Genomic DNA, 11476 nt, shown 5'->3' with positions numbered 1-11476 from the left:
CAGCTATCACCTTTCTCTGGGCAGGGACCCTTGTCCCCACTCTCTTCTGTTTTAAGTCTGCACAGCTCTCTGCTTTACACTATGATATTTTCAGCAAATCAGTCTTCCTAATGGCCAGCGCCCGTGCTTTGCTTTCTCTCTGAGGGCTATGAATAGTGTATTGCCAGCAGTTACAAGCTACCACACTGCTCTTTCTCATCTGAGCTCATTTTTTCTTTAGGTAAAAGCATTACAGAGAAAACATATAAAAACAATAAATGTAGTATTCATTTAAATGGACTATATGGGCCCAAAGAGTCAACATAACCCAGTCACTGTCCAACGTTAAACAGTATTAATGTTTGGGGTTTGGTATACAGAGACCTCAGCCTGCTTAGTACCATGGCAAACACATCATTAAGCATCCTTTTATTAAAGATACTGAAAAGAAGGAAAGACAGTTAAACAACTTGAAATGTGAAGTATTAAAGTAAGCTTTCATTTTAACAACATCTCTTGTTCCCTATAATATATTTTTGAATATAATGAGCGATGAATGGAAAACATTTTGCACAAAGTCAAACCACTTTATGCTCAGGGTTTGGCACTGACAACACATATGAAATGCCTCTAGCTGCTCTTAATTCTGCCTGTAAGAGGTTCCAGGTTTCTGGCCTGTCTAGCAATACATGTAATACACAGGTTTGATAGATCCTGAACTTTGTCTCAGCACAACAAAATGTTTCCATCCATAAGTGGGACATGGACTTCACGCAGGAGGCCGCAAGACCTATTCATCTAAAAATGTCCAGTGTGCTGTAACCATTTGAACTCTGCCTGCAGTCTAGGTAGATAAGCTCTCCATGGAACTCAACTTCACCTACACCAGGGTTGTGGTGGCCAGTTCCAAGGTTTTGGACCTTGGTCTTCTGCCATGGGATGTTCAACCCCATAGTGTGGATGGAATCTTGGGGACCTTGGAAAGCAGGGCTGAAATTCTCCGGCTTCTCCACAAACAAGGCAGCATCACTGGAGTAGTCTTGGCTGGTAAACACTTTTTGACCAGCTTTGATTCTGATATGTGGAACGGCAAGTCCTAATATCCATCTCAACAGATCAGTGCCACACTATTTTGCACTGGCAATTGAAAGACCCTGATGGGTCCTGATTTTACAAATAATGATGACATTGCTGTCTTACCAGAAACAGAAATATACGTCATACTGCATCTTAGGTGTGATGCCATCAACTGTGGTCACTTTGGCTGGCACAACAGTCCTCAGTAGACTGTGCATGTCTGATTATTTGATTTTACCCAGACTAGGGTCAAAGAGGAGCCATCCCTGAGTATAGGCCATAGAGTGGCCTTTAGCATCTGATGTTGTTTCCTAGAGGAGAGAGGCGTGCCGGCATGAGGGAGATTGAGTGCTGTCTTTTGGAGTGTTGTGTGAATCATGTGTAACCTGTTAAAAATAAATCTGAGTCCAGATTAAATATAACTGCCTGTGATTAACGTGTGTGGGTCATCCCTGGCACAATCAGCCAAGTCAGTTTTTTAGCCATTAGGGCAGGCTTAATCAGTTTTTTGTATGAGCATGATAGCGCCTTCAAATTAAAAAGTCTATTAGGAAAGGAGTCTTCCAAATATGTATTTGCCTATGACAACTCTTGGAATTCTTTTCTATATTGTGGGTTTAATCTGATAGTACTGAAACAGTGCAGAGGACAGTAAATTGAATAGGCATTAGCTTCTGTAAAGGTAATAAAACCACATCCTCAAAAACCATCTCCTACTACTAATGAGTTTTCAGTTGTCCGTTTCTAGGAGATTACTTTCCTAAAGTCATCTGGAATTTGTGGGTATTGCCAGAAAGGAAAATAAAGCGGTTTGATGCTGTGGTTGTTTTGTTTTGGTTTGGTTTGTTTTTTTGCTTATTTAACTCTATCTCTAAGCACTCATCCCATATACCATGATGAGTCAAATTCAGCTCTGTTACACCACTGTAAGTCTCAAGAAATTTGATTCAGACCTCAGCTGGTCTTAACCAGCATAGCTCCATTGAAATCAATAGGGCTGTGCTGATTAACAACAGCTTAGGAGCTGACCCTAAATTATTATCTCTGCAATTTTAAACATGATCACAACTGGAGTTACATCAAAGAAACCTCCAGCAAAGAAAGACATGGAGCACCCCTGCCTGGGTGCAAAGTGCTTCACGAGGGGTAGGTAAGTTGGTTTTCTTTTGTTTTTTGTTTTGATTTAGTTGATCAAAATGTCTCTGGCAATCCTTGAAGAGTCCTGATCCTGGCTACAGCAACTATTAGTAAGGCTTCACAAACCGATAGCTTTACAATTGTGACAGAAGCCTCTCTACAGACCGCTGTTTGAGAACTACTGTGTCAGGAAACAGTGCTTCACTTATCCCTCCCTCCAGATGGAAGCCAGGAACCATAACTGAATAGTGTTGCCAGTGTCATGCATTGCAGCACATAATGCATTTTTATAATAAAAACAAATGTAGCATCCAGACAGAGTGTTTTATGCATTGTCTATGAGGGGGCCAATTTACTGCACCATAGACTTGAAAATGAAGATGTAAAGTGACACCAGAGACTCACAATTACGTGAGGCAGCCTCTGCATCCTACAGCTATAAGCACCATGGGCATGCTGGGACTGGCATTCAGAATGCACCACATGACTTCTTACTTTCATCTTTAAAATGGCTGACACAAGGTTGCAACAGATATACCATCTGGATGGTAGGAACCCAGGAAGCTGGGTTCATGTGAGGAAAGCTTTCTTTTCATGGAGACTTATGGGAATGTGACATGGTGCAGAGCTGTATTAAGCTGTGCAAAAATTAGCAATGAAAACAGCAATGCTCACCTGGTTTGGGGTGATTACTGCCAACCCAAAACTTGCGTCAATGTGAAACATGTTTCAACAGAGCTAAGATTGCAGCAAACTTGGCCAATTTATTTATGACTCCAGCAGAAACCATGTGAAACTGGGAGTTTTGGAAAAGCTGCACTCTGACTTTTGGAGTTCATTCAAACGTGACTGTCAAATTAAAAATGAAGAGGTGAGAACTGAAATAGAAAAGAAGGGTTCACATGGATATTAGAGAACTGAAACAGACAAAGCTTTTGTCTCTCTGATGTGGTGTTACGTGAGCAAATAATTTTATTTACTATCCACTAAAGCAAACGTGGCTAAATACACCTGGCATGAAAAGATACAGTGATGGGTATGATTGTTTAATAGTAAGACAGGATGCACTCTTTGTGGAGGAGGGAGGATTAGACTGAACTTTGGTTATCTGCCTCCTATGATTCTGTGTTGTTGGGGCAAACAGAAGAGAATGGAGCAGAATCAATAAATGGCAAGGGGCTAGGCTCACAGAGGGATTTGGGTGTCTAAACGTCAATGAGAGCCTCAACACCCCTTGTTCAGCTGCGGCCTAACCTTGTAGGTGCCTAAATTCACAAGGTGCCTACATTTATGCCACTAGCCACGTGTGCAACTGCCTAAGTCCTGACAGCCACTGCCTAGCTCACACCTAAGCACCAGTGGGAACCTCAGGCAGGGGAACACCTAGCTTATTGGGCAGGTATGCATTGAAAATGCAGAGCCCCACACAAAGCTATGGAGGGGGACCACTGCTGCCCTCTCTCTATGTCCCAGTGGCTAGAGCACTCACACAGGATGTGGAAAACCAGGTTTGAACTGTCTCCTCAGGAGCAGGGATGTGAACCCAGGTTGTCTGTTGCACAGGGGAGTGCCCTAACCACTGGGATGGGAGGTACCTGTCAATCTCTCCTGTTAAAGCTATTCCACGTTGTATAAATAATTAAAAAATCACTGGAACAGGGACTTGTGTCTCCTATATGCCAGGTGAGTGCCCTAACCACTGGGCAACAGAGCCAAGCATGGCACTTTGTCCCAATGTCTATTTAATTATCTCTACCAAGGAGAACATGTTCAACAGGAGAGATTGAAAGAGCCTCATCTCAAAATGCCTCTTAGCCTGGTGTTCAGGACACTTATGTGAGAGATGAGAGACCAGGGTTCAAGTCCCTACTCCATATGGGATAGAGGAGGTGGATTTGAAACTAGGTCTTCCCCAGCCTTGGTGAGTGCTCTAAATAGTGGACTAAAGCTTATGAGGGGGGAGGGGAATATCGCCTCCCCTTCAGTTTTTTGCAAGAAAGAGCTTAGGCCTCTAACTCCAGGAGGGAGTTCACATCTGTAACTCCCAAGTGGAGAGACGTGTCTCTCTCCTGCCTGGAATTAGGCACCAGAATCCCTTTGAGGTGTGAAACATAGGCCACACCCCTTTCCTCAGCATTTCCTATTGGCTAGCTTAGGTGGCTCCCTGTTAAAGTCGGACATGCCTAACTCTCCTCATGGATTGTATAGCGGGTCCGGGAGCCAAACTTGGAGCTGGGATTCCACTAGGTGGCAGGATGCCTAAAGTTTAGGCGTTGCAGCACTGAGTGTAAGTCCCCATCGTGGCTCTACCCCAAGTTGTAAAATGCCAGTCTCCAGATCATTTCAAATAAAGGCATGTTAAACCGAGCAACCGTCTTGCACCTTTCATAAATGACGAAGCATAGAAAAACTATGGGTACTGCGCGCACCCACCCACCCACACACACACACAAAAAGCCCACAGCAGCAAGCCCAACTCAGGGCAGCAGCAGTCAAACTGACTCAGGCTATGGGCTAAAAATAGCAGTGTAGATGTTCCCGCTTGGGGTGGAGCCTGGGTTCTGAAACCCCGTGACAGGGGTGGGTCTCAGAGCCTGGTTCCAGCCCAAGGTGAAACAGCTACACAGCTATTTTTAGCCCATAGCTCAAGTCAGTGGATTGGGGTTCTGAGACTTGCTCATGTGGGATTTTTTTCAGTGTAGACTTACCCTGTGTTGCCCTCACAAAAAATATAATTTATGGTGTAAAGATAACTGGAATGATTCCTGTAATAAATGGGATGGTATATGCTGAATACTGTAATAAGCACATCATAACCTGTCTTACTCTAAGAGTCTCAGTAGGATTTAATGACTAACAGTAAATTAACATCTTCATTGTCAAAATGGGAGGTATATTTCCCTCCTGAGAATTCCAGTTCCCAACTTTCCCTCAGGATCTATTACAGAAATAAGGTGCTTTCAATTCACCATTTGCAAGAGTTATGAGTATGGAAGACAGAAGGAAAATAAATCAGTTGCAAAGAACAGAAGTCAAAGCCCCAGAAAAAATCTACCTGCATAGAGCCAGCCTATCTTTATCAGTCTCTTGTGGGGATTATAGTTACTATGATCATGTATTAATACAATTAGCAGTAATTAGCAAAAAGCAAATTGTGGTAAATTAGTGGAGGAGTTAGGGGATCATAATTAAAACATGAAGGAGTGAATACACAAAGAGACAAATTTTCAAAGGTATTTAGGTGCCTACAGATGCAGATAAGCACCTAATGGGATCTTCCAAAGCTCCTAAGCAGGTTAGGCACCTATGTCCCATCCAAATCAATAGAAGCTTGGTGCCTAACCTGCTTAGGTGCTTTGGATATCCCAGTAGGTGTCTATCGGTATCTTTAGGCACCCAAATGCCCTTGAAAATCTGACCCAAAGTTATTAAGCCAATGGGAATACTCATGTAAGCAAGACAAGCAGGATTTGGCAGGTGGTGGTGCTCAGGAGACAGCATGGGTGGTTTTGTCGGGGAACAGAATAAGGCACATCCCTGACACCAGGGCCACCCTTCTTACAAATTGCAAAGGATTGATTCACCAGAACTTATCCATGAAATGTCTGTTACAATAATTCTAACAGAGGTAAAACAATGTATTTTTTCCTTAATGTCATACTTGGAAATGGTTGAACCATTTTTGTGGAATCTTTCCAGAAACATTCAACCCGAGCCAGACATCTGGGATGGGAAATTTCAACCCAAATGCTTACATTTTGGCAAAGTTATAGGTAACGGAAAACAGGGTCTTATAACAGGCAATCTTAACAGCACTGTCTATAATAAGCATCTTGGCCAGTAAGCATAGGAACTCTATTTCTCCCTCCTCCATCCATTTCTCAGCTCTGACAGGTTATAAACAGCCTGTTTAACTTCTGTAGCAAAAATATTTTTGTTTCATGATAGTACCCCCAGTCAATGCAATCTTCTGGTATTTGCACCCAAATTGCTCTGCAATCTTTTATAGGGTATTTGTATAACCAGCTGAATCAGATACCACCAATTGATTAATCAGCTTGTTCACTTTCTTTTCTCCATAACTAGGAACATGAGAATGAATATTTATGAGCATGTGTAATTATATACTTTACTTCATAAATGATCTGGTGTTGCTGCTGCTGAGGTTTTAATTTGCAGATAGGCTTCCATTTTTACCTGTATCCATAGAAGAAAACACAAAAGTTCCCACAGCAAGAACTGGGGTGAAATATATGTCCGTTGTTATTTAGGTATTTACATAATTATGCTTCCTGTGATGTTTGTGCCAAACTTTATCAGGGTTCCTAAAATATGTTTTTGGTGTCTGTGGACCAGAGAGATGAGGGACGAGAAAATCTGATTGTGTCGGTTTGGGGATCTGGCCAAATTGCTCTAAACCAAACTTTTTGTCCATTTCTTTTTAGTTACGTGAACTGAAATCATAGAATATCAGGGTTGGAAGGGACCTCAGGAGATCATCTAGTCCAACCCCCTGCTCAAAGCAGTACTGTAGGCTCAAAAGTATCACGTTCTGCCGTCTTCCTAGGTGAACAACTCTACTTTTCATAGAATCATAGAATCATAGAATATCAGGGTTGGAAGGGACCCCTGAAGGTCATCTAGTCCAACCCCCTGCTCGAAGCAGGACCAATTCCCAGTTAAATCATCCCAGCCAGGGCTTTGTCAAGCCTGACCTTAAAAACTTCTAAGGAAGGAGATTCTACCACCTCCCTAGGTAACGCATTCCAGTGTTTCACCACCCTCTTAGTGAAAAAGTTTTTCCTAATATCCAATCTAAACCTCCCCCACTGCAACTTGAGACCATTACTCCTCGTTCTGTCATCTGCTACCATTGAGAACAGTCTAGAGCCATCCTCTTTGGAACCCCCTTTCAGGTAGTTGAAAGCAGCTATCAAATCCCCCTCATTCTTCTCTTCTGCAGGCTAAACAATCCCAGCTCCCTCAGCCTCTCCTCATAACTCATGTGTTCTAGACCCCTAATCATTTTTGTTGCCCTTCACTGGACTCTCTCCAAATTATCCACATCCTTCTTGTAGTGTGGGGCCCCAAACTGGACACAGTACGCCAGATGAGGCCTCACCAATGTCGAATAGAGGGGAACGATCACGTCCCTCGATCTGCTCGCTATGCCCCTACTTATACATCCCAAAATGCCATTGGCCTTCTTGGCAACAAGGGCACACTGCTGACTCATATCCAGCTTCTCGTCCACTGTCACCCCTAGGTCCTTTTCCGCAGAACTGCTGCCTAGCCATTCGGTCCCTACTCTGTAGCGGTGCATTGGATTCTTCCATCCTAAGTGCAGGACCCTGCACTTATCCTTATTGAACCTCATCAGATTTCTTTTGGCCCAATCCTCCAATTTGTCTAGGTCCTTCTGTATCCTATCCCTCCCCTCCAGCGTATCTACCACTTCTCCCAGTTTAGTATCATCCGCAAATTTGCTGAGAGTGCAATCCACACCATCCTCCAGATCATTTATGAAGATATTGAACAAAACCGGCCCCAGGACCGACCCTTGGGGCACTTCACTTGATACCGGCTGCCAACTAGACATGGAGCCATTGATCACTACCCGTTGAGCCCAACAATCTAGCCAGCTTTCTACCCACCTTATATTGCATTCATCCAGCCCATACTTCCTTAACTTGCTGACAAGAATACTGTGGGAGACCGTGTCAAAAGCTTTGCTAAAGTCAAGAAACAATACATCCACTGCTTTCCCTTCATCCACAGAACCAGTAATCTCATCATAAAAGGTGATTAGATTAGTCAGGCATGACCTTCCCTTGGTGAATCCATGCTGGCTGTTCCTGATCACTTTCCTCTCATGCAAGTGCATCAGGATTGATTCTTTCAGGACCTGCTCCATGATTTTTCCAGGGACTGAGGTGAGGCTGACTGGCCTGTAGTTCCCAGGATCCTCCTTCTTCCCTTTTTTAAAGATTGGCACTACATTAGCCTTTTTCCAGTCATCCGGGACTTCCCCGGTTCGCCACGAGTTTTCAAAGATAATGGCCAATGGCTCTGCAATCACAACCACCAATTCCTTCAGCACTCTCGGATGCAACTCGTCCGGCCCCATGGACTTGTGCACGTCCAGCTTTTCTAAATAGTCCCTAACCACCTCTATCTCCACAGAGGGCTGGCCATCTCTTCCCCATTTTGTGATGCCCAGCCCAGCAGTCTGGGAGCTGACCTTGTTAGTGAAGAGAGAGGCAAAAAAAGCCTTGAGTACATTAGCTTTTTCCACATCCTCTGTCACTAGGTTGCCTCCCTCATTCAGTAAGGGGCCCACACTTTCCTTGGCTTTCTTCTTGTTGCCAGCATACCTGAAGAAACCCTTCTTGTTACTCTTGGCATCTCTTGCTAGCTGCAGCTCCAGGTGCGATTTGACCCTCCTGATATCATTCCTACATGCCCGAGCAATATTTTTATACTCTTCCCTGGTCATATGTCCAACCTTCCACTTCTTGTAAGCTTCTTTTTTATGTTTAAGATCCGCTAGGATTTCACCATTAAGCCAAGCTGGTCGCCTGCCATATTTACTATTCTTTCGACTCATCGGGATGGTTTGTCCCTGTAACCTCAACAGGGATTCCTTGAAATACAGCCAGCTCTCCTGGACTCCTTTCCCCTTCAAGTTAGTCCCCCAGGGGATCCTGGCAGTCCGTTCCCTGAGGGAGTCGAAGTCTGCTTTCCTGAAGTCCAGGGTCCGTATCCTGCTGCTTACCTTTCTTCCCTGCGTCAGGATCCTGAACTCAACCAACTCATGGTCACTGCCTCCCAGCTTCCCATCCACTTTTGCTTCCCCCACTAATTCTACCCGGTTTGTGAGCAGCAGGTCAAGAAAAGCGCCCCCCCTAGTTGGCTCCTCTAGCACTTGCGCCAGGAAATTGTCCCCTACGCTTTCCAAAAACTTCCTGGATTATCTATGCACCGCTGTATTGCTCTCCCAGCAGATATCAGGAAAATTAAAGTCACCCATGAGAATCAGGGCATGCGATCTAGTAGCTTCCGTGAGCTGCCGGAAGAAAGCCTCATACCACTACATCACTCTTGTTGCACACACTTCTAAACTTAATCCAGATACACTCAGGTTTTTCTACAGTTTCGTACCGGAGCTCTGAGCAGTCATACTGCTCCCTTACATACAGTGCTACTCCCCCACCTTTTCTGCCCTGCCTGTCCTTTCTGAACAGTTTATAACCATCCATGACAGTACTCCAGTCATGTGAGTTATCCCACCAAGTCTCTGTTATTCCAATCACGTCATAGTTCCTTGACATCACCAGGACCTCCAGTTCTCCCTGCTTGTTTCCAAGGCTTTGTGCATTCGTATATAAGCACTTGAGATAACCTGTTGATCGCCCCTCATTCCCAGTATGAGGCAGGAGCCCTCCCCTCACAAACATTCCTGCCTGTGCTTCCTCCCGGTATCCCGCTTTCCCACTTACCTCAGGGCTTTGGTCTCCTTCCCCCGGTGAACCTAGTTTAAAGCCCTCCTCACTAGGTTAGCCAGCCTGCTGGCAAAGATGCTCTTCCCTCTCTTCGTAAGATGGAGCCCGTCTCTGCCCAGCACTCCTCCTTCATGGAACACCATCCCATGGTCAAAGAATCCAAAGCCTTCTCTCCGACACCACCTGCGTAGCCATTCGTTGACTTCCACGATTCGACGGTCCCTACCCAGGCCTTTTCCTTCCACGGGGAGGATGAACGAGAACACCACTTGCGCCTCCAACTCCTTTATCCTTCTTCCCAGAGCCACGTAGTCCGCAGTGATCCGCTCAAGGTCATTCTTGGCAGTATCATTGGTGCCCACATGGAGAAGCAGGAAGGGGTAGCGATCCGAGGGCTTGATGAGTCTCGGCAGTCTCTCTGTCACATCGCGAATCTTAGCCCCTGGCAAGCAGCAGACTTCTCGGTTTTCCCGGTCAGGGCGGCAGATAGATGACTCAGTCCCCCGGAGGAGAGAGTCCCCGACCACCACCACCCGCCTTCTCCTCTTGGGAGTGGTGGTCTTGGAACCCCCAACCTCAGGACATCGCATCTCATGCCTTCCAACCAGCAGAGTCTCCTTCTGCTTTCTCGCCCCAGACATATCATCTGGTCCACTCTCCGCAACAGTACCTGTGGAGAGAACATGAAAGCGGTTAGTTACCTGTGTCTGTGTTACTGGAACCCGGACATTCCGCTTACCTCTTCTGGAGGTCACATGTTGCCAAGCTTCTTCACTGGCCTCTTGGCTCCTCTGTGCAACCTGCTCTATATCTTTAGAGCTTTGTGCCCCTAGAAGCATATCCTGAGTTTTGTCCAGAAAATCCTCAGTTTCTTGTATGCAACGCAGGGTCGTTATCTGTTGCTCCAGACCTTCAATCTTCTCTTCCAATATGGAGACCAGCTTGCACTTTGTACAGACAAAGTCGCTTCTGTCCTGTGGAAGAAAGACAAACATGGCACATCCAGTGCAGGTCACAACAGCTGAACCCCCCCCTTCCATATCACCTTCCTACTATGAGCTTCCTCAGAGCAGTTTGCAAGACGTAAGCCTCACTGGGCTCACTCCAGGCGAACTCCCAGGCAAACTCCTGCTGTGAGCTGCTCTGCTGTCCCCCGCTGCTCAGCTGGTTCGCGAAGCTCTGGCTATTTTTAAACAGCCAGGCTTCCCTGACGCAAACAAACAGACACCCTAATGCCCGCCCCCTGCAGGCTAGCAGCCAATCAGACACTCACTCAGGCTCTCACACTGCCCTCCCAGCAAACACACGCTCGGATACTTCCTCAGCAAGCAAACAAACACACACTCGGATACTTACCAGTCCCAGGCAAACTCCTGCTGTGAGCTGCTCAGCTGATTCGCCGCTGCTCAGCTGGTTCGCCGCCGCTCAGCTGGTTCGCGAAGCTCTGGCTATTTTTAAACAGCCAGGCTTCCCTGACGCAAACAAACAGACTTTCCAACTTAACTGAATTCCATGCTTGCAATCCCCACTACCTTTTCTCCACCTTTGATTCACTCTGCAAACTCTCCCATCCTCCTTCTCCATCCACTTTTTTTCTGTACAGGATGTGGCCAGTTTCTTCCAAAAGACAATTTACAAAATAGGACATGACCTTCCCCACTCCCCTCGGCTTGTCTTCCCTTCCTCTCCTCCTTCTCTCCTGTTATAGACACAGGTTTCTTGTCTATTTCCTTCTTGTAACCCTCCACTTGCCCTATTGACCCATCCTATCTCCTGATCTC

The sequence above is a fragment of the Lepidochelys kempii genome, chromosome 4, assembly GCF_965140265.1.
Source record: "Lepidochelys kempii isolate rLepKem1 chromosome 4, rLepKem1.hap2, whole genome shotgun sequence".
Lineage (NCBI taxonomy): Eukaryota > Metazoa > Chordata > Testudines > Cheloniidae > Lepidochelys > Lepidochelys kempii.
Note: the sequence above shows the minus strand (reverse complement) of the source record.